Here is a 24,499-nt window from a genome sequence, read left to right as displayed (position 1 = left end):
CAGCTTCCTCTTGTGTCCTGTTCCGACCCAAGCAGAGGAAGGAGGCGCACAACGACAGAGTAAATGCTGGGGCATGGCACACGGAGCACTGGGATTGGATTCCTCAAGCTGCAAGGGACCTTGGCACTTTCTTCTTTGCCCAGTCTCTGTCCCCTTTTGTTCCCTGGAGAAGCAACTTTGTAATTGATAATGATAATAATGGAAACTAGCTTTTTAAAAAATTAAACATAGAATTATTGTTATGTACCACATGAGGACGTTTTGTTCAATGACAGACCACACATACCACATTGGTCCCATTAAATTTATAATACCATATTTGTACTGTACCTTTTCTATGTTTAGATATGTCTAGATACACAAGTACGTACTATTGTGTTACAACTGCCTACAGCATTCAGTATAGCAACATGCTGTACAGATTTATAACCTAGGAGCAATAGGTTACACCATATAGCCTACGTGTGTAGTAGGCTATACCATGTAGGGTGCATCTTTGTGTAAGTGCACCCTACAATTGCACAATGACAGAATTGCATAATGCTGCATTTGTCAGACTATTTCAGTCAATAAGCGACATATGACTGTACCATATCATCCAGCAATTCTACTTCTGAGTATACACCCAGAAGAATTCAAAGCAGGGACTCAAACAATATTTGTACACCTATGTTCATAGCATTATTCATAAGAGATGGAAGCAACTCAAGTGCCAGTCAACAGATGAATAAAATAAAATGTGATTTATACATATAAATGAAATGTGGCACATACATACAACAAAATATTATAAAGCTTTAATAACGAAGAAAGTTCTTTTTTTTTTTTTTTTTTGAGACAGAGTTTCACTCTGTCACCCAGGCTGGAATGCACTGGTGCGATCTCAGCTCACTGCAATCTCCGCTTCCCAGGTTTAAGCAATTTTCCTGCCACAGCCTCCCAAGTAGCTGGCATTACAGACACACACCACCACGCCCGGCTAATTTTTGTCTTTTCAGTAGAGACGAGGTTTCACTATGTTGGCCAGGCTGGTTTCAAATTCCCAACCTCAGGTGATCCACCTGCCTAGGCCTAGGCCTCCCAACGTGCAGGGATTACAGGCATGAGCCACCAGCCCTGGCCAGAAAGAAAATTCTGATACATGCCACAACATGGATGAACCTTGAAGACATTATGCTAAGTGAAATAAGCCCGTTGCAAAAGGACAAATATTGTTTGATTCTACTTATATGAGGTTCCTAGAGTAGACAAATTCATAGAGACAGAAAGAATGCTAGTTGCCAGAGGCTGGAGGGAGGGAGAAATGGGAGTTATTGTTTAATGGGTATGAAGTTTCAGTTTGGGAAGATGAAAAAGTTCGGAGATGGAGTGGTGGTGGCTGTTGAAAGACAATGTGAATGTGCTTAATACACTCAACTGTACACTTAGTGGTTAAAGTGGTAAGTTTAAAGTTATGTCTATTTTACCACAATAAAGAATAGTGAAAGCTAATGTTTATTGAGTGCTTACAATGTACTAGCAATACTATGCTAAGAGATATAAACACATTGTCTCATTTAATCCTCACAACAACACTTTTGAGATCAATACTACTAAGGGCACCAAGTTTCTCTACAGCTCAGCGGAGCTCCTAGGAGTTGTCACACACTCATGGTGGGGGACAGTGGGGAGAGGACCATTTCCCCAGTCAGAAGTCCTATCTGTCACTAATGTTCCTCAGATGCATGTTCTCTAAATCCTTCAAGACGCTCGGCTTTCCAGAGCCTCCTGTTACACATCCTGGGATCTGGATTCGATGGGCTGGGTTAGGAGAAGAGAAAAGGAAATAGAGTGATGACGCCTTTTGGGAAAGCAATGATAGACTTCCCGGCAAGAAAGTTTCTGGGGCATCTTTGTAGTTGCTGACATTTGAAAATACATGATTCCTTGCTACTTAACATAGTCATTAAATATGGAATGCTAATCAATCAAACACAGCGTGAATGGAGACTGTGTGCAAAAGTCAGGGGTCGATCAGAGAAGCGGAACCATGATGGGTAATGTAGAATAAAGAATTTATTATACAGTTAGACATTAAGCTAGCCTGGCATAGTACAAAGCCACCTCACTGTGTATCCCTAGCATAGCTGATCAATTTTGAGAATTTCACAAAAAAATTCTTGCTCTTTTTTTTTTTTCTTTAGTTTTTTTTGAGATGAAGTTTTGCTCTTGTTGCCCAGGCTGGAGTGCAATGGTGTGATCTTGGCCTACTGCGACCTCCGCCTCCCAGGTCTGAGAGATTCTCGTGCCTCAGCCTCCCGAGTAGCAGGGATTACAAGCATGTCCCATCACACCCAGCTAATTTTTGTATCTTTAGTTGAGATGGGGTTTCACCATGTTGGTCAGGCTGCTCTTGAACTCCTGATCTCACGTGATCCACCCTCCTGAGCCTCCTACAGTGCTGTGATTACAGGCGTGAGCCACCGCACCTGGCCTCACCAGAAAAGTTCTTATTCCATATACTAAAACCCAAGTGGCATCTCTGGGAAGCCTTTGCTTTGGTCCTTCCCTTTTGCGTATGTACCACACAGCCCTTTGTACATATCTGTAATAGAACCCATATCACTTGAATTCCAGTTATGTGTGTCCACCTCCTCTCTGGACTCTAAGCGCCTTCAGCCAGAATCTGTGTTTCATTTCTTCCCATCTCCAGCTCCTGGCATGGTGCCTGTCATATACGAGATCAAACCATGGGAAATTGCTTCTGTTCTATCATCTTTAATACAAAACAAGGCAATTTCATAAATTCCAGAGTAATAGGAAGTTCTGGGCAAACATTTGCCAAATAAATGAACACAGAACAATCAAATACCCACAAATTCTGATTAAGCATCAAAGAAAGGAAATGCTTTAGGTTTTCGTGTGGCCTTGGGCTCACATGCCTCAATGATCCTTGCACTCTTGAACATGGTGGTGCCATGAGAGATTCCCAACACACATTCCCAGGTCAACACACAGCTCTTGTATCATTTTCTTCTTTCTGGAGACTGGCAGTATCTCCCCACAGAAGAGGAGTGATCTCTAACAGGTCCAATGCATGGTTTTCTGCACTGTGTTTACGGTTCTGGAGGCCGGCAGTTTCTCCATTCAGCTGCTAAGTGGCAGACCCCAAGATGGATGAGATTAGCATCTGGGATGGCAAGTGTCCAGGATGGCTCAGAAGTAGCTGCCAAACTCCACTTAACTCTCAGTCCCAGCATCACAGGGTGGCAAGGAGCTGCAGAGGCCACGGATCTCAACCATGCATCATTTGGAACTGAAAACTAGCAGATGCAAAATAGCTTTCTAAAAATCAAGACATGGCCAGGCTTGGTGGCTCACGGCCATAGTCCCAGCACTTTGGGAAGCTGAGGCAAGAGAGTTGCTTAAACCCAGGAGTTTAAGCCTGCAGTGAGCCAGGATCACACTGCTGCACTCCAGCCTGGGTGACAGAGCAAGACTCGGTCTCCGAAAAATAAATAAGAAAAAGGAAGCAAGAATTGATAGAGGTGACTCTTCATCCCTAGGCAGTTGTGCCTTCCAAAACACAGCCTCTGGCTTCACTGTATCTGGCCCACTGTCAGAGGCTAAAATTAAGTGTGAGGTTTGTCAGACTTCAACATCCAAATGGACCCCAGCGGCCACCATTCACAGTTGCAGAGAGGCCTGAATTAGTGTATGGGAGAAAGGTTGTTCTGGAACTTCAGAAAGAACTAAGCTTCAAAAAAATTTCATCCATACAGAGGTGCTTCTGCCTGGATCCAGCCCAGCAATTCTTCTGGCCCTCCTCTCCCTCCCACTTCCTGTTCCTTGGTCCAGGCTCCCCTGACCTTCCCTGCCCTCTGCCCTTGGTTACCTGATGATCCAACTCCAGGCCTCCACCCTGGGTCCTACCTCCTGGGCCTGGCCTGGGAATGGAGACAGGAAAAATGAGCTAAGAGGAGTTGATTGCCTTATACAGGTTACCTCACTTCAGCCTCACAAGGAAATGCTGAGAGGTTAGGGTTATTATCTTCCTTTTAAAGATGAAGAAAGAGCCAATTAAAGAAGTTAGCTAATCTGCCTAACACTACAGAGTGGCTAAGAGATGAAAAAGGAATCAAAATCCAGGTGTGTCCAACTCTAAAGCCCATGCTCTTTCCAACATGCCACACTGCCCTCTCTCCCCTGGTACCTTTCCACCTTCCCTTGAGTCTCATGTGCATATCCTGCACCCCAGATATTCATTCTGATGTCCTCTTCAACCTACAATTCATCCCTTCACCTCTAGCAACATCCCTCCTCCCAGACTCTGGCCGACTCAGAATGTCTTCTAAGATAGAAGAGCTGCCTACCATTTGTAATCCACAAATGAAGTGAGGGCACACCTGATCACACCTTACCTGCCTTCTCTGAGTCTCCACTGCCTCAGGGAGGGTCCAAATATCTCATCATGACCTAAATGCCACTTACAGATTGCAGCCCTTACTGGTCCCTCTGGCATCACCTCTCAACTGATCCTTCTCTCTTCCCTTTTATTTATTTATTTATTTTTTTTTGAGATGGAGTTTCTCTCTTGTTGCCCAGGCTAGGCATTAAGCTAAATAAAAGAAGCTAATCACAAAAAGCCACTTATATGATTCCATTCATATGAAACATCCAGAATAGGCAAATCTAGAGACAGAAAGTAGAGTAATCACTGCCAGGGGATAGGGGAAGGGAAAATAGGGAGTGACTGCTAATAGGTACGGGGCTTCTTTTTAGGAGTCATGAAAATTTTCTGGAATTAAATAGTGGTGATGATGCCACAACTTTGTAAATAGGCTAAAACCACTTAGCTGTATGCTTTAAAAGAGCAAATATTATGGTATGTAAATTGTATCTCAATAAAACTGGTATATTTTAAACATATTTTAAAAGTGTTTATTAGGAATCAATGTCTGTGAAAGAAAGGAGGAAGCAGGATCGGGGCAGAAGAGCTTGACCTGTGATGCAGGCCCACTAAAGCCGCAACTAACCAGGGAGGGAGCTCTGGAGCAAGTATGCCCATCAGAGTGTCTCTCATCAGGCTGAAATGGCCCAGCCTTTATGCCTCTACCCTGCTCAGTCACCGATGTGGGCTCCCCAAAGAATAGCATGACCCTGGGCAAGGCAGCTCTCCCCCGCTGGAATGGACCCTGAAGCTGCTGGACAGCTGGAGGCTGTCTACAAACCCTGTCCCTGGACATGGGCAGCAAGTCCTTCTTAGAAGGGGATCTGAGTGGTGTAAAGACCATGCAGGCCACTAGAAAGGAATGTGACAGTTGTTTCAGAAAGGAAAGAGAAGTTGACAGAAGAAAAAGGAGTGAGATAGAGCCACAGAGATGGCAGGAGGCTGTGCATTATGCAATGGGATCCCACCTCACAAATCATCATCTTCGCCTGAGTTAAGATGCAGAGTACAGACCCTCAACATTTTGTCAAATAGGTAATTCTCTCTATTTTTTTCTTTTTTTGAGACAGAGTCTCACTCTGTCACCCAGGTTGGAGTGCAGTGGTGCGATTTTGGCTCACCGCAAACTCCACCTCCTGGGTTCAAGTGATTCTTGTGCCTCAGCCTCCTGACTGCCTGGGATTACAAGCGTGCACCATCACACATGACTAATTTTTTTTTGGAGACAGAGTCTCGCTCTATCCCCCAGGCTAGAGTGCAGTGGTGCGATCTCGGCTCACTATAACCTCCACCGCACGGGCTCAAGCGATTCTCATACCTCAGCCTCCCGAGCATCTGGGATTACAGATGTCTGCCACCATGCCCGGCTAATTTTTGTATTTTTAGTAGAGATGGGGTTTTGGCATGTTGGCCAGGCTAATCTTGAACTCCTGACCTCAGGGGATCCACCCGCCTCAGCTTCCCAAAGTGCTAGGATCACAGGCGTGCACCACCGCACCTGGCCAGTAATTCTCTTCTAACATTCTGTCTTTTCCTTCTTAGGCTCACATTTCTCCCAGAGCCTGAGCTAGCTGTTGCATTCACTCAACTAAATTTTTTTTAAGTTTTGTGAAGTGTGTATGGTGGTACACATCCATAATGTCAGCTACTCAGGAGCCTGCAGCAGGAGGATCCCTTGAGACCAGAAGTTGCAGGAGGATCCCTTGAGACCAGAAGTTCCAGGCCAGCCTGTGTGACATAGTGAGACCTTGTCTCTAAAAATATTTTTTAATTTATAAAATAAAAAATAATGAAGTTTTGTGGGAGAGAGAGCACCTCTTTTTCTTATCTTCACAAACATGATAAAAGACATTACAATTAAGGTGTAATTTATAAATGATGATCAATACTGTGCTGAACAAGAAGAGTAGTGAAGGGAAAACAAGAGGAGTCCCACCACCAAAATCAAGTGGATTTAGTATCAGGTGTTTGGTCTACTAGCTTTCCATAAAATGCACATCTGGATGCTGCAGGAAAGACTGTATTTCACATATACACTGCATCTGGTTAAGACAAGAATAATAGGGAAACCAGCAAGGAAAAATGCAAACCCAGACATCTAACAATACTGCTTTTGCAAAGGTGCTTTCCTATACCATCCCATTTATTCCTCTCAACAACTCCATATTATAATAATCTTCATTTTATATTACAGTTGACTCAAATGACTTTCAGTTTAATTAACTGGCTCAAGATTACATAGCAACTAAGCAATGGTACAAGGACTTACATCCAGAGCTGGTGACTTTTTTTTTTTTTAGACCAAGTCTCACTGTCACCCAGGCTGGAGTGCAGTGGTATGATCTCAGCTCACTATAACCTCTGCCTCCCAGTTTCAGGTGATCCTCCTGCCTCAGCCTCCCGAGTAGCTGGGATTACAGGCTCGCACCACTAAGCCCAGCTAATTTTTGTATTTTTAGTAGAGATGGGGTTTCACCATGTTAGCCAGGCTGGTCTCGAACCCCTGACCTCAAGTGATCCGCCCACCTCGGGCTCCCAAAGTGCTGAGATTACAGGCATGAGTCACCATACCCGGCCACTAGTGACTTTAAATGCAATACTCTTTCCAAGACTACACCAAGATATAATACAACCTCCATTTTCTCTCCACCTTCTGTGGCCAGACAGGTAGCCACAAGAGAATAGAAATCTCCTCAGCTGTCCAAATTCATTTCCCAAGAAGTAAAAGACATTTAAGGATTAACTTCTTAGAGAGAATATTTCATTGATGAGCATGGCTTTCAGCCAAGAAAGAGAATAAACAAAACTACCTCTAATACACCTCAGAAATGCAACAACTCATTTGTGTGTGGCCTTGAAATTTTTAAAGAGGAAAACTCCAGACAGGCAACTAGTAAGCATTTTTAACTCCAGCTGTGACAGGAAGTGAAATTTTAAATGGCAAAATAGAGGAAGAAGCTATTAAATAAGGGTCTCCATAGAACAGGGTAGCATTCAGCCCAGGGGTTTCCCACCTCAACAAAAGTCACTATGACAACACTGGGACATCAAGAGCGTTCATGAGCAGTGATGGCTGGTGAACATATCTACAGCCCTGGAACAGAGTGACACCGCCAGCACTGGTATGGGTTATATAATTAGCAATGAAGAGGAGACAGGTTCCTTGGACACAAAAATATGTTTGTGATACTGTGACAACCAAGTTAAATGAGTTCATTTACTCTAGAACTTTCCAAGAGGGGAATAGTTTATACACTGATTTAAGAAATGGTGAATTCCAGCAATAAAATGATCATTTGTAACAGCTGCAGAGAGAAACTGATCATTCTGGACAACTAGTTCAGGTATGACAAATAGTCGTTCTGTTTGCCTTCATTTCTCTCGCCTGCCCCCATGGAAGGCATGACTAATCACTGCATTTTTTGCCACTGACTTGAGATATAACCTTATACTCTTGAAAACAGCACTTCAAGAAGCCACTACTGGTTAATCATAAATGCATTAACAACTTTGAAACAAAAAAGGGCTGGCATAAAGCTGCATAGGATGAAGAAAGAGTGCAACAGATGGAGAGTCTAGGCCAAAAAGACCAGGCAGTTAACTCTCAGAGGAGGAGTTAAGGGGTAGGGGCCAGATCCCATTTATCATTGTATCCTTGACACCTAGCACAGTGGTTAACACCCAAATCACATGGTAGTGATGCTTTGACATATTCTATATTTACTATATATATCCATTCACTATTAGGAAAACTGTATATAATTATTCCCTATTGTGCATTCCTTTTCTTTTCTTTTTTTAAAAACAAATTTTTTTTTGAGACTGAGTCTCACTCTGTCATCCAGGCTGGAGTGCAATGGCGCAATCTCGGCACACTGCAACCTCCACCTCCCAGGTTCAAGTGATTCTCCTGCCTCAGCTTCCCAAGTAGCTGGGATTACAGGCACCCGCCACCACACCGTGCTAATGTTGGCATTTTCAGTAGAAGTGGAGTTTCACCATGTTGGCCAGGCTGGTCTCGAACTCCTGACCTCAAGTGATCTGCCCACCTCAGCCTCCCAAAGTGCTGGGATTACATGCATGAGTCACCGGGCCCAGCCATTCTATTTGTTTTTCAGGTATTTTTTTCTACTATCTTTGTAAGGACCTTAATGAAGAACCTCATTCAGTATTGTTTAAGTAAGTACCAGGAACCACAGAGGGTGTATTATCAGCGGACCTTGGTTTGAATCTTGACTTTACATTTATTTGCTCTACAGTCTTGAGAAAATTGCTTGACCTCTACAAGCATCAGTATCTTCATTTGCAAAAGGAGGATAATACCATCTACCTTGTAGGATTGTGTTATGGTCTGAATGTTTGTGTCCTCCTAAAATTGATGTTGAAACAATTCCTAATGTAGTCGTAGTAAGAGGTGAGGCCTTTGGGAGGTGATTAAGTTATGTGGGTGGAGCTCTCATGAATGGATTGGTGCCCTTATTTTAAAAAGCCAGAGAGAGCTTGTTTGCCCTTTCTGCCATGTGAGAACACATAGCAGGTGCTATCTATGAGAAACAGACCCTCACCAGTGAATCTGCTGGTGCCTACTTATTAGACTTCTCAGCTGCCAGATCTGTGAGCAATAAATTTCTGCTGTTTATAAATTGCCCAGTCTAAGGTATTTTGTTATAGCAGCCCAAACAGACTAAGACAGGTTATTATAAGGATTTACTTGGCAAAGCACCTGATACAGTTCCTGGTTTGTTTGTTTGTTTGTTTTTCTATTTATTCCTCTCTGTTTCTAAAAGGATTTAAAGTGGCTTAAAAAGTTACCTACAATTAAGTAAATAAATTTAAAATAAACATGTAAAAATTTTACAGCAAAAGGGAAACAAAAATATTTAAAAATACGGTAAACAAGGAGCGAGTTACAGCATCTCATACGTAGTAGACATACAGTTAAATGTTAGTTGTTAGTAGTAATAGTTTGTACTAATAACATTAGTCATTATTGTTGATGTCATCATCTCTGCCAAGAGAATTCCATTTATCTTTCAAATTCCATTTATCTTTCAAATCCCCTTCTGGGGTCCAGCCCTATCAGGTAGCAAACTGATGTAAAACCTCAAAAATTAAAACTGTGGTATAGGTGTATGACCAGATAGACCAATAGAACAGAATAGAACGTCCATAAGAGTTTTCAGTATATGATAAAGTTGCATCATATATATGCACAAAGTACACGATAAAATTTAGTCTATAAAAAAGCTGCAAGATTTTGAAGACCTCACATCCAGATACAGACATTAAGGCACAAAGAAGTTAAATAACTTGCCAAGTTCATGCAGCTAGTAAATTACAGAACTGGGATTTGAATGTAGGCATTCTAATCCAGAGTCTACTTTATTAACCACTAAATGATAAAATGTTTTTTTTTAAAAAGCAGACTACACATCAATAAGCATAATATGCTAACTTTGGGGAGGAAGAAAGAAACTTATTTATGTTTGCTCATGTGTGCACACAGAAATTCTGGAAGGACACACAAGAAACTAATAGCAGTAGTTACCTTTGGAGAATGTGGAGATGGACAAAAAGGTAATGGGGATATATATGTGTATGTGTGTATGCATATGTATATATATATGTGTATGTGTATGTTTCTATAATTATGTTATATATTTGAATTATATGACCAGATTCAAAATTAAAATAAATATAAAAAGAAAACACTTGTTCTGAACAAGTCTTTTCTGACTTCCCCAAGCAGAGTAAGCTCACCCTTTTTTGGGGGGGGCAGGGACACAGTATCACTCTGTCACCCACCCTGGAGTGCAATGGCATGATCTCGGCTCACTGCAACCTCTGCCTCTTGGCCTCAAGCAATTCTTGTGCCTCGGCCTCCCAAGTAGCTGGGATTACAGGCATGCACCACCATGGCCAGCTAATTTTTTGTGTTTTTGGTAGAGACAGGATTTCGCCCTGTTGGCCAGACTGGTCTTGAACTCCGGGCCTCAAGTGATCCAGCTGCCTCGGCCTTCCAAAGTGCTGGGATTACAGGTGTGAGCCACCATGCCTGGCCTACCTTTTATTCTTCTTTGTTTCCAAAAGGATTTAAAGTGGCTTAAAAAGTTACCTACAATTAAGTAAATAAATTTAAAACAAACATGTAAACATTTTACAGCGAAAGGGAAACAAAAATATTTAAAAATACAGTGAACAAGGAGTGAGTTACAGCATCTCATACATAGTAGCCGTACAATTAAATGTTAGTTGTTTGTAGTAATAGTTTGTACTTATAACATTAGTCATCACTGTTGATGTCATCATGTTTTCTGGCACATACTATGTTTCACCGCCTTTATTTACGTTCCCTCTCTTGTTCACCTAGATCCTCCAGCCAATCCACAAGCTCTTCTACGGCAGAGTTCTGTTTCTTTCATTCTTTTATCCCCAGCACAGAGTACAGTCCCTGACATATAGCAAGCATCCAGTACATGGGGAAGTGGAAGTGGGAAAAGAGAAGAAGCCGGACCAACCAGCCAAGTTCTGTGGTAATAGCACTGTGGAAAAGGAAACTGACTAGGACCTTCGTGTAATAGTGGGAGCTTGGACAGGAAGTGAGGAGGGAGGAAAATACAGCAACCCTTGCAGAAAAGGTGTACCTAACCCAGCTAAGGCAAAAGGGCAAAAGGGGTACTGCAGGCTGCTGCTAATCAGGGGGAAATGAGGAAGGTGAACATCCAGCTGAGGAAATGGTGGGAGTTTAGCCAGTTCCAGGAAAAGCAAGAAATGGATACTAAGACCCCAGAAGAGAAAGACCTCCAGCACACGAGATTCAGCTGAAGACTCTCCGCTCCTCTGACGACTGAAAATGGACCAGGGGGCATGTGAAAGACTGGCATGGGAGGAGACTCTCAGCAGGTATATGCTACCTATACTTTTGGTCTGTTGCTGTCTGTTCACTGAAACTCTTTGCATACACTCATTTGAAGGCTGAAGGGAGATTCACACAGGGTCAGAGGTGTATTTTCCCCAGCAGAGTAAATCCCTAACTCCATAGGCAAGAGATCTGGCCCACTCCAGTCAGATCACCCACACTCTCTACAAAGCTGCATTTCTGTGGGCAACTGTGTAAGTCCTTAGTAGGAGTCACAGGAATATATTGCATTATTTAATGTGTTAATCATCAAAACTGCACAGATTCTATAGACCTCATTTTAGAAATACAGATAAAATATGTATAAGTTAAGATAAACAATGCCTGGGATTTCTTTCAAAATAATTTAGCCCAGGGCCAGGCACAATAGCTCACACCTGTAACCCCAGCACCTTGGGAGGTCAAGGAGAGAGGATTGCTTGAGGCCACACCTGGGAAATGTAGTGACAGCCTGTCTCTAGGAAAACTTTAAAAATGAGCCAGGTGTGGTGGCATCTGCCTGTAGTCCCAGCTACTCAGGAGGCTGAGGTGGGAGGATGGCTTAAGCCTGGGGAGGTCAAGGCTGCAGCAAGCCATGATCATACCACTGCACTCCAGCCTTGGAGACAGAGTGAGACCCTATCTCAAATAATCATCATCATCATCGTCATCTAGACTACAGAGGAGAAAAGTCAGCATGAATTGATGAAACAAGATTCGCCAAGTATTGGTAATTTTTGAAGCTGGGTGTGGATACCTCAGGTTTGTTATAAAGTTCTTTCTACTTTTTTGTATATGCTTTACATTTTTCATAACAAAATGTTAATAAAAAATAGTTTTCATAGGGCCTGGTGGCTCACGCCTGTAATCCCAGCACTTTGGGAGGCCAAGGTGGGTGGATCACCTGAGGTCAGGAGTTCGAGACCAGCCTGGCCAATGTTGAAACCCCATCTCTACTAAAAATACAAAAACTAGCTGGGTGTGGTGACTCATGCCTGTGATCCCAGCTACTCGGGAGGCTGAGGCAGGAGAATCGCTTGAACCTGGGAGGCAGAGGTTGCAGTGGGCCAAGATCATGCCACTGCACTCCAGCCTAGGCAACAGAGCGAGACTCCATCTTAAAAAAAAAAAAAAAAAAAAAAAAAAAAAAAAAAAAAGCTTTAAGTGCTGACCCAGGTCTTCAGGTAGCCAAGAATTATATATTTACCTATGTGATTTTTTTTTTAGAATTTTGCTTCATCAACTTGCTAAGCTCAATTATTCAGGGGTACTCTATCATCCTTCTGCTTGGTCTCTCTGAATAGTGGGATTGCTGGTTATTATTTTTTCTTTTTTATTCTTTTCTGTATTTTCAGAATTTTTTAAATGAGCATCTATTGCCTTTATAGTTAGGAAAATCAATAAAGCTATTTATTACCAATGTGGACTCATGGATTTTTATTTTATAAAATGGATTATCACATTATGCATTTTAATAAACTTATTTGAAATTTTACACGTGACAGGAGAATATTTATTTCTACCCCACAAACAGTAACAAAATAATACATAAAAATCAGAAACTTGGATTGTCCAAACAGTAGCCATTAGGAAGAGAATGTACTTTATGTACAGGATGCTTCTTCCTAAGAGGCAAGCCGGTTAAATGAAGAAAGTAGAATCCTGGATAAATATAGAAAATGTTTGCAGAAGGAAATTTTATTTCATTGCCTCAGTCCTAAATGGCATTAGCAAATACTGCAAAGTAATGAAGGAGGTCATTAAGAAGGAACTAGAAACGCCTTCCAATGTTATGGAAGAAATTCTGACATCTTAATTATATTCTGCCACCTAGTGACAAAGGAAGATTAACATACTTCCTTAGCCCAGCTACAACAGCAGAGAGGCCTGCCCTCCACCACCTAGACACCAGAGCCATGGCCTGACTGCCAGGACAAGCCTGATCCTACAAGCGCTTGGTGCACAGTATCCTCTCTCTGCTTCTGCTCACAACTCTGGGAGACACTGTAAATATGGTCAAAAGCCATGGAGCTGTTCAGTCTGTGGCTGACAGACTTCCCATGGAGCCAGGTCAACCCTCTGCCACTCAGCACAGTGCACTGGGAACTCTGCTCTCTCCTGCCTGTTGCAAAGGACTTCCAGGGAGAAACAAATTAGGAGACTAAAAAGACATGGCTCACGGTGGGCATTTTCATCCATAACTTCCACTGGACTTAAAAAGAGGAGTAAATACAGTGATCCCCTTACCCTGAAATAGGATAACTTTGTTTTGTTTTTGTTTTTGTTTTTGAGACAGTCTCGCTCTGTCACCCAGGCTGGAGTGCAATGGTGCCATTTTGGCTCACTGCAACCTCCGCCTCCTGAGTTCAAGCAATTCTCCTGTCTCAGCCTCCCGAGTAGCTGAGACTACAGGTGCACATCACCACATCTGGATAATTTTTATATTTTTAGTAGAGACAGGGTTTCCCCATATTGGTCAGGCTGCTCTGGAACTCCTGACCCCAGGTGATCTAACCCGCCTCCCAAAGTGCTGGGATTACAGGCGTGAGCCACTGTCCGCGGCCTGGGATAACTTTTATACAGGAATCTTTGCAATTACACGAGGTGATAGGCACAAAAACTCCTATTGATTCCCCGAATATAAATTGGGGAAGGAATGGATGGTCTCAAAGCACATTCAGGGGCAGCCACACACCACCTGGAAGAAGCTTCTGGTCCAGCGGATGTGGCCCGTGGAAGTGTTGGCCCATCATGCATTGCAATGGTGGGTAGGCAGGTAGGGGCGGGGCCAGGGCCGGAAGTAGAACTGTGGCCTCCATGGCCGCTTGTGACTCCAGAGGTTCTATGCAAGAACCATAGAATCACCGTGATTCTTTTTTTTATTTTTTTATTTTCTTTCTTTGTTTTTTGTTTTTAGTTTGTTTTTTTTTTTTTGAGACAGAGTTTGACTCTTGGTTGCCCAGGCTAGAGTGCAATGGCATGATCTCAGCTCACTGCAGCCTCCACCTCCCGGGTTCAAGTGATTCTCCTGCCTCAGCCTTCCAAGTAGCTGGGATTACAGGCACCTGCCACCATGCCTGGCTAATTTTTGTACCTTTAGTAGAGACGGAGTTTCGCCATGTTGACCAGGCTGGTCTTGAACTCCTGACCTCAGGTGATCTGCCCGCCTCTGTCTCCCAAAGTGCTGTGATTACAGGCATGAGCCACTGTGCCTAGCCCACTATGATTCTTTAGACGCTCTTTGAGGTCTCCTCTGTGCTTCTGTCAGCAGTTTCAGCCCAATTTTCGAAAGAACATTGGTGATAACAGCAGTGACATTTAATAAGGAACTTGATCCTGTGCAGAAACTTCGTGGACAAGATTAGAGAATACAAATCTAAGCAACTGGCATCTGTAGGACCTTTTGATATTGGCCTAATGTGTCAGCAAGAGCTGGAGAGGAAGCTTTTAAAGCGTGAGCAGATGGCTCACGGCATCGGAATAAAGCTTCCGTGAAAGCCATGTCTGAGATGGGGCTAAACTAATAGTCTAAGTCAGGGAGCAGTGAACTATCAGCCTGCTTTGTAAATAAAGTTTTATTGGAGCACAGCCATGCTCATTCATTTAAATGTTGTCTATGGATGTCTTCACACTATAATGACAGAAATAAGTAGTTGCAACAGAGACTGTGTGGTCTGAAAAGCCTACAATATTTACTAACTGGTCCTTTATAGAATAAGTTTGCCAATTCATGGTCTATATGAGCTACCCAGGGAGACCATGGCTTTCAGTCTTCCAAAAACATCCATTCCTCCAGCTGGCTTCTAATAAGAATTACAGATGATATAGTGATGAAGTCCTAAGAATTCACTTTTTGGTTTAGAAGCTGATAAACTGGCAATCCTTAAAAAAAAAAAAAGAAAGAAAAAAAAACAAAAGGAGGTTCAAACTTGTAATGTTTGCCAGTTTCCATGGTGTAAATCAGGATTTCTTAACTTTAATACTATTGGTGTTTGGAGCCAGATAATTTTTTTTTTTTTTTTTTTTTTTTTAAACGGAGTCTCTCTGTTGCCAGGCTGGAGTGCAGTGGTGCGATCCCGGCTCACTGCAACCTCTGATTCCCTGGTTCAAGTGATTCTCCTGCCTCAGCCTCCTGAGTAGCTAGGATTACAGGGATACACCACCACGTCCAGCTAATTTTTTATTTTTAGTAGAGCCGGGGTTTCACCATGTTGGCCAAGATGGTCTCCATCTCCTTACCTCATGATCCACCCGCCTCGGCCTCCCAAAGTGCTGGGATTACAGGCCTGAGCCACAGTGCCGGGCCTGGAGCCAGATAATTCTTATGAAGCACTGTCCTTTACATTAAAGGATATTGAGCAGCATCCCTGTCTTCTACCCACTAGATGTCAGTAGCAACCCCCCAGTTGTGATAACAAAATATTAGTATGTCTCTAGAGATTGTCAAATGTGCCCTAGGGGGCACAATCTTTCTCATCGAGAATCACTGGTGTAAATACTCCTGCTGTAACCAATTTCAGGCTAGTAACTTGACATCAGTGAACATGGATGTGGAGAAAGGTGCACACAGCCTAACAAACCAGTAAGAACCATCTCCAGTGCTGTGCAAGAACATATTTGCAGATAGTGATGTTGTTGCCCTGTTTTTAAAATTGAGGTACTTAACCAGAATCCACATAGAAATTAATCTGCTGGCCAGGTTAATTTTTTTCTTCAGGAAGTGGGCTGAATCTCTCTGCACAAAGTTATATACCATAAAACATGGTTGAGATTATTCTGAACTAAAAAATATCCAAAGCAAAGCCAACATTTACCCCCAATGGTTATTTAAAACTCTCAATAATATATCAATAAATCCCATGGCTTTCCAGTGGATTTGACAGGATGAATGAGTCCCAAGGAAATTGAATGGCTGTACTTATTAGATGGATTTTGGGTTCTGTTTTGTTGTGATTGTTGTTTTGTGGGGGTTTTGTTATTTAAGTCAAATGAATTTGGGGAAATATCTGCCAATAATTATGACATTGTCTTTGGAAGACTTTGCATTAAAAGTACTGACAATGGTTAATTACTCAGAACCAATTACTGGGGACATTCTTGGGCCATGACATTAAAACCATATCATCAGCACCCAGGAGGACCTTTACCCTCCTATTCCAGGAGAACAGCCATCTATTTTTATCTACAGTTTCAGTTGATTAGGATATAACACTATTTCTATCAATCCTGAATTCTTGAGGGGCATTAAAATACAAGTTTCGTAGGAACATCAGTAATGCAGTGTCTCTACTGAACTCATGCTACTTAGAGTGACAGGCCAATAACAGGTCAATAAAGGCTACGGTCTATTTTTCTTGCCAGATTTCTGCACAAGATCATTCTGCACAACAACTAATATTGTTACCACTTCTGGGGTTTCCTTTCCCCTTACTAGTTGTGGCCTTCCTGGACAACACACACACACACACAGAGTCATCCACAAATTTGAGCTTCACCTGCAGGGTCTCACCCGATGATTTTACCTTTGTATAGGATGTTGGCATCTTGTGGCATGTTGTTAACACCTGCTCATAAGAATTGCAAAAGTTCCCGGATGATCTAGATGCTCCCCAAATCTTGGCCCCAAAATGTTACTTAAATATGCAGGACTTCTCCTACAGTGAGCAGTGATAAATAAGTACCAAAAATCTATATATCAAATTTGGGAAAATTAAAGAATTCCAGCTCAAATTACTCAGACGGTACAACTACCAGAAATAGGGAAATTCTAATTATCATGAGGTGACCTTATGCAGTGATTTTACACACACACACACACACACACACACACAGGATGATATAAAAGTTATAAATGCACTATAGGCTAGCATATGATTGTAAACCTCTGACCCTTAAACTGAGTAAAATTTACCCCCAATCCTTTTAAAATCTTCGCATAGTTCATCTTCAACAAATAATATAGTAAATGTGCATAAAGACCATTTGCTCTACATGTAAAATTCTGACCTAGAAACCCAGATAAGCAGTTTCTTAAGAATGAGCATGATGCAAAGACAAGAACAATACAGCAAACCACCATAAATTAAAATGGAATTTTGAGAACTAGAAGGTTTCCTTTTCTAAAATTGAGTGACCTCCGTTTTGAGTGTATTCAAATTGAATAGTACTAGCAGAGTTAACAGTGAAAAAGTTTGATAAAAATCAGATCACTACCAACAAAAGACTGAAAAAATACAGTAAAGTAAGATCTTTATACCGGACTTTTTTGTTGTTGTTAAGACAGACTGGAGTGCAGTGGCACCATCTCAGCTCACTGCAACCTCTGCCTCCCAGGTTCAAGTGATCCGCCTGCCTCAGCCTCCCGAGGAGCTGGGATTACAGACATGAGCCACCATGCCCAGCTAATTTTTGTATTTTTAGTAGAGACAGGGTTTCACCCTATTGATCAGGCTGGGCTCAAACTGCTGACCTCAGGTGATCCACCTACCTCGGCCTCCCAAAGTGCTGGGATTACAGGCGTGAGCCACTGTGCCCAGCCAACACCTATTCAGATTGAAACGTGATGACTCCTGGAGTCACCCCCGCTCCTTTCCCTTCAGCTATGTAGCATTCTTTGTTTGCATAAGGCAGAGACTAGAGACTGTTAGGCTCATCAACCTCACCAGTACAACAATTCAAGTGTACTGCTAACACAGATCAAATTTGAGTTCCAGTTAAATGTTCTAGGGAATCCAGCACTGAAGAGGAGGGCTTTATTCAAGAGTCTTTGGGTTCCAAGTGAAAAAAATCCAACTCAAACTAGCATGGGCAAAAACATGGTAGTCAAATTCAGAAAGAATGATAGCCAGCTGGGCCTCAAAGTAAGACTGGATTTAGGGACTCAGATCATCTTAGCCCTCCCTTTCTGTTTTCCATCTCTACTGCTCTCTGCTTTGTCAGCATCTCTTTATCAAGCCACCTTTTCCAGCATGAGAATGGAAGGAAAATATGACCCCAAGGAACTCTAGGCTTACAACCAGAAAGGAACCAAGGGCCCTTTCTCACCAGCTCTACTTAGGAAGATTCTGGGGAAGTCACTGAAGTAGCAGCACAACCAGGCTTGTGCTTTTAAAAGATGCCGCTGACTGCTGCGTGGAGAACATATTGGGCAGAGGCAAAATTGGAAACCCCACTTGACCCTGCTGTTCCTCAGTGAAATCCTCCCTTGTCTTGCCTTCTGTGACACAGAAACATTCCTGGTCTCTGGTAGAGGCTAAGAAGCCCTTTAGATTCATTTCTGTTGTTACCACAGAACATCTCCTGGGTACTTCATGAGTTGCACACACTGGGGAAATAATTCAGAGTATTACTATGCTGATTCTGAAGCTGGAACTCAAGTGGAAAATTTACTCAGACTGATCCTCAATATCGCTTCTTTCCATAGGTAAATCCAAACCATATTGTTCCAACCTACTTTTCTCCTGAGCCTGCTGTTACTAGTTAGTTCAAACGTATCCATAGCTCCTCATGTTTATTGATTTAAATACAGACTTCTCAGGCTCTCCACAACACTTCTCTGATATCATTTTCTAAGCAGTTTTTTTTTTTTTCTTTTTGGAGACAGAGTCTTGCTCTGTCGCCCAGGCTGGAGTGCAGTGGCGCGATCTTGGCTCACTGCAACCTCTGTCTCCTGGGTTCAAGCGATTCTCCTGCCTCAGCCTCCTCAGTAGCTGGGACGACAGGTGCCCCCCACCATACCCGGCTTATTTTTTTGTATTTTTAGTTGAGATGGGGTTTCACCATATTGACCAGGCTGGTCTCAAACTCCTGACCTTGTGATCCCGCCTCGGTCTCCCAAAGTACAGGGATTACAGGCATGAGCCACTGCACCTGGCCTTTTCATTTTATTACCTAGATATGTGTGAACACCTTTTCATAGAAGACAAATTCAGAAGTATACAGAGAAAAAGGTGGCAGCTCGCCTGTAGCCTTCCCCATCCCCTCTTCAGAGGTGACCACTCTCTGCTGTTTGGCAGGTATCTTTCCAGTCTATTTTCAATACATTTATCATGTATATATATGAAAATACAGAAGTCTCTTTTTATAAATATAACAAAGATAATGCAATATGTGCTGTTCGGTCAGTTGCCAAATACTATAACGTATATGGTATTATTACTTAACAATATACCTTTCCATTTCAGTATGTATAGATCTATCTTATTTAAGGACAAACTAGTATTCATCAGGTAGATGTATTAAAGTACAGATCTGCAATCCTTTATATGCAATTTTAGATCCAAAACATTCTGAAAACTGAATGTTTTCAGTACATTTACAGCAAATTCATCTGGCGGTAAAATCTGACCTGAACTGACATGAAGCTATTTGGAGTCTTTATTTATCCCACTTAGTGAATATTCATAATTTTCAATGCAAAAATAATAATGTGTTTCATTAGGGAGCTCTTTCCTGGACCCCACTAGTGTCGTTGTATAATATACAACCCAAAATTCTGAATTATGAAACTTACCTTCCCCAGGAGTTTCAAATAAATGATTGTGGATCTATAGTTTTCGGATTGGGGTATATATATATGCTTTCACTTTCTTGAGAAAAGCTTATGAAATATGTAAAACTACTACTAAAAATAATTAATACTTATCAAGCGCATATTATATACCAAACACTATTCCAATACTTTCCATAAACTAAGTAATGCGATCTTCACAATACTGTCAATAAGTATTGTGATCTCTATTTTATAGCTGAGAAAAACTGAGTCACACAGAGACTAAGTAATTTATGCAATTTCTATAGCAGTTTACTCAGTCAAAACTGAATCTAAATTCTGGCCCCTGAATGTGTGCATTTCATCCACTGTGCCATTTTACCTTTATGCCCTCTGGGAATAATATAATAAACACCTAGTTAGATCTAAGCATTTTTCCCCATTTCTCTGACATCATTAAAAAAAATAAAACCTGGTCGAGCATGGTGGCTCATGACTGTAATTCCAGCACTTTGGGAGGCCAAGGCAAGAGGATCACTTGAGGTCAGGAGCTTGAGACCAGCCTGGCCAACATGGTGAAACCCCATCTCTACTAAAAATACAAAAATTAGCCATATGTGGTGGCACGTGCCTATGTTCCCAGCTACTTGAGAGGGTGAGGCACGAGAATTGCTTGAACCTGGGAGGCAGAGGTTGTAGAGAGCCAAGGTCATGCCACTGCACTCCAGCCTGGGTGACAGAGTGAGACTGTCTCAAAAAAAACCAAACCAGGCTGAGCACGGTGACCCACACCTGTAATCCCAGCACTTTGGGAGGCTGAGTTGGGTGGATCACGAGATCAGGAGTTCAAACGCCGTCTCTACTGAAAATACAAAAGTTATCCAGATGTGATGACGGGCACCTGTAATCCCAGCTACTCAGGAGGCTGAGACAGAGAATTGCTTGAACCCGGGAGGCGGATGTTGCAGTGAGCCGAGGTCACACCACTGCACTCCAGCCTGGGCAATAGAGCAAGACTCCATCTCAAAACAAACAAACAAAACAAAACAAACAAACAAAAAACCCTACAAATACAGTTGAACCACCGTGTACTCCAACCCAATCCCATTCCGCTTCCTTCAGAGAGGTAACCACTGTCTTGAATTTGGCGTTTATTATTTTATGCATGTTGTTTAAATGTTTATTCAACAACATATATACTTTTTTTGTATATTAGAGCTTACATATAGCAGGAAGAGGGACATAATTGAAAAAGGACATCAAATGGGACGTCAAATTCATAAAACTTCAAGTTACTACTAATCACTAATATTCTGTTTCTTAACCTAGATGGTGTGGGTGTGAGTATTCATTTAATGTTACTCTTTAAACTGCACATGTACTATCATTTTGTATTTTATACATACCACAATTTTAAGTTTTAAAGGAAGTTTAATATTCACATAAAATAATATTTTGTAAATGTTGTTGAAAAAATTTAAATCTCTCATTGGGCTGGCTTGAATATGTTCCCACCCCTAGGTCAATCACTGTGCCCAGAAGGGTGGAGGAATTACTAGATTTACTAACAAGCATTGTGTATCCACTCCTGTGGCCAGGGAGTGGGATTTATTACTCAAAGAAGCATAGGTTGGACAACGTTGGACAAACCAACAAATATAAAATGATGGCCATGGTGGGAGCCAGAAGTGTTGGAAAATATTAGAGAAGAAAAATGTCATTCAGACTCCCTTATTTAGAATGTCCATTACCTTCCCCACTGCTGCCCAGATGGATACACTTTCTACCTGTCCCTTAAACATTGATTTTTAAATGAAAGCCAAGACTCTAAAAATTAGAAGAATAAAATAATCCAAACAAAGCTTTTCTGGAAAAATAAATAATGAAACTTCCCTCCCCACCACTTCACTCCTTCTACTCCACCCCAGACCACAGGGCAAGAGGATAGAGCCAGCCGGGCATAGTGGCTGATGCCTGTAATCCCAGCACATTGGGAGGCCAAGGTGGGCGGATCACTTGAGGTCAGGAGTTTGAGACCAGCCTGGCCAACATGGTGAAACCCCATCTCTACTAAAAATACAAAAATTAGCCAGGTGTGGTGGCATGCACCTGTAATCCCAGCGACTTGGGAGGCTGAGGCACAAGAATCCCTTGAACCCAGGAGGCGGAGGTTGCAATGAGACTCCGTCTAAGAAGGAAGGAAGGAAGGAAGGAAGGAAGGAAGGAAGGAAGGAAGGAAGGAAGGAAGGGAGGGAGGGAGGGAGGGAGGGAGGGAGGGAGGGAGGGAAAGAAGAGGATAGAGCTTTGTTTATGCCCACACAAGCAAATTCAAGGCTTTCACCTGGTCTTTGGGTAATCTTGGTAGTGGCCATCAGGTAGTATGTGGTTCTCTAATGGACCCAATTTATTATTTCTGGCAAGCTTGAGAAGAGGCAAAATTTTGAAAGCAGGAGGTGACTAATGAAAGACACTAATATTCCTCTACAAAATAATAAGAAAGATCAGCTCTACTGTGGGCAGTGGTGGATTTGCCAGTAATGAAGCAGCTCATAAAACATGATACCCTTCTTTTTTGTAGGGTTGATCTGTACCTTGGTGATTCCCCCAGAATGGAAGGAGATTAGGATGGTAAAGATTTAAAGAAATAAACTTAGGATGAGATCAAGAATAAGAACTGGTATTAAATGCCAAGGTACAATGCACCTCCCAATACTTTTCCCCAAAACTTAACCTACCAATGTAGTCACAGAAAGATCTGGACAACCATCATTCTCTTCCAATCCCATCTGACTCAAAGGCTTACTTTGTGGCAAAGAATACAGAATGCATGCATTCTCAGTTATCTATTAGTTTAGGAAGTGAGGTGCTCAGCTACTATGCTCATCACAGCAACACTTTTGCCCAAGCTCACTAATCATAGAGGTCCCTTCTCTTCCCCCAGGAAGAATGAGTAAAGAAACACGAAAAATGCTCTACATGATTGTCAAGTAGAAATGTCTTCCCCTCTACAGAAACACAAAGATCAAGGAATAAATTGATCTCATCTTCCAACTCAACTGTAAATTTCTTAATATCAGGAAAATATGACTTATATTAACTTATGCATTGATCACAGTTCCAAGTGGAGAGCTGGGCATACAATAGACAATAAGCAAATTTGAGTCAATTTGCCCATCTGCATTAGTCAAGGGTCTCCAGAGAAACAGTACCAGTAGGAGACAGTGTATTAGTCTGTTCTCACATTGCTATATGGGACATACCCAAGACTGGGTAGTTTACAAAGGAAAGAGGTTTAATTGACTCACAGTTTCAAAGGGCTGGGGAGGCCTCAGGAAACTTAAAACCATGGTGGAAGGGGAAGCAAACACATCCTTCTTCACATGGCAGCAGCAAGGAGAAGTGCTAAGCAAAAGTGGGAAAAACCCGTTATAAAACCATCAGATCTTGTGAGAACTCACTCACTGTCACAAGAACAGCCTGAGGGTAATCGCCCACATGATTCAATTATCTCTTACAGGGTTTCTCCCATGACATGTGGGGATTATGAGAACTACAATTCAAGATGAAATTTGGGTGGAAACACAGCCAAACCATATCAGATAGTGGGTGGCTGGGGGGGTGGGGGAGTGGGGGAGTTGGGGGGTGGGGGGGTGGATGGATGGATGGATGGATGGATAGATAGATAGATAGATAGATAGATAATTATAAGGAATTGGCTCACACAATTATGGGGGCTGAGAGCCCCAAAATCTGCAATCCACAAGCTGGAGATGCAGATGAGCCGATGGTATAGTCCCAATCCAAGTCTGAAACCCTGAGAACAAGGAGAGTCAATGGTTTGAGTATCTGTCTGAGTCTGAAGGCCTGAGAACTAGGAGAGTCAATAGTGTAAATACCAATCCAAAAGCCAGCAGGCTGAAGACTCAAGAAGAGCCGATTTTTTAATTCAATTCTGAAGACAGGAAAAGGCTTATGTTCCAGCTCAAACAGTCAGGTAGGAGGAGCTCCCACTTATTCAGACCTTTTGTCCTATTCAGGTCTTCAATTGATGAGGTGAGGCCCAGCAAATTAGGGATGGCAATCTGCTCTACTCAGTCTATCCATTCAACTTTTTTACACTTTTTAAAATTTTATTTTTTAGAGATCAGATCTCACTGTCACTCAGGCTAGAGTGCAAGTGGCATGATCATAGTTCACTGCAGCCTTGAACTCCTGGGCTCAAGTGATTCTCCCACCTTAGCCTCCTGAGTAGCTGGGGCTACAGCCATGTGCCACCAAGCCCAAATAATTTTATTATTTTTTTAGAGACAGGATCTCACTATGTTGCCTAGGCTAGTCTTGAACTCCTAGCCCCAAGCAATCCTCCTGCTTCAGTTTCCCAAGTAGCTGGGATTACATCAAATGTTAATCTCATCCAAAAACACTCTCACAGACATGCCCAAAATAATGTTTAACCAAACACCTGGCTATCCAATGACCCAGTCAAGTTGACATGTAATCATTACACTATACTATACTCTGTGTGTGTGTGTGTGTGTGTGTGTGTGATGAAGACTAAATGTAATTTTAATGTATTCCAATTATACCTAATAGTTGAGCAGTGCTCTACAGTTTATAAAACATTTCCATGTACATTACCTCATTCAGTTTTCACAGCAGTCAGTATTATGAGTATGGAAAA

The sequence above is a fragment of the Macaca mulatta genome, chromosome 15, assembly GCF_049350105.2.
Source record: "Macaca mulatta isolate MMU2019108-1 chromosome 15, T2T-MMU8v2.0, whole genome shotgun sequence".
In the NCBI taxonomy this organism is placed as follows: Eukaryota; Metazoa; Chordata; class Mammalia; order Primates; family Cercopithecidae; genus Macaca; species Macaca mulatta.
This window is presented reverse-complemented; position numbering follows the sequence as displayed.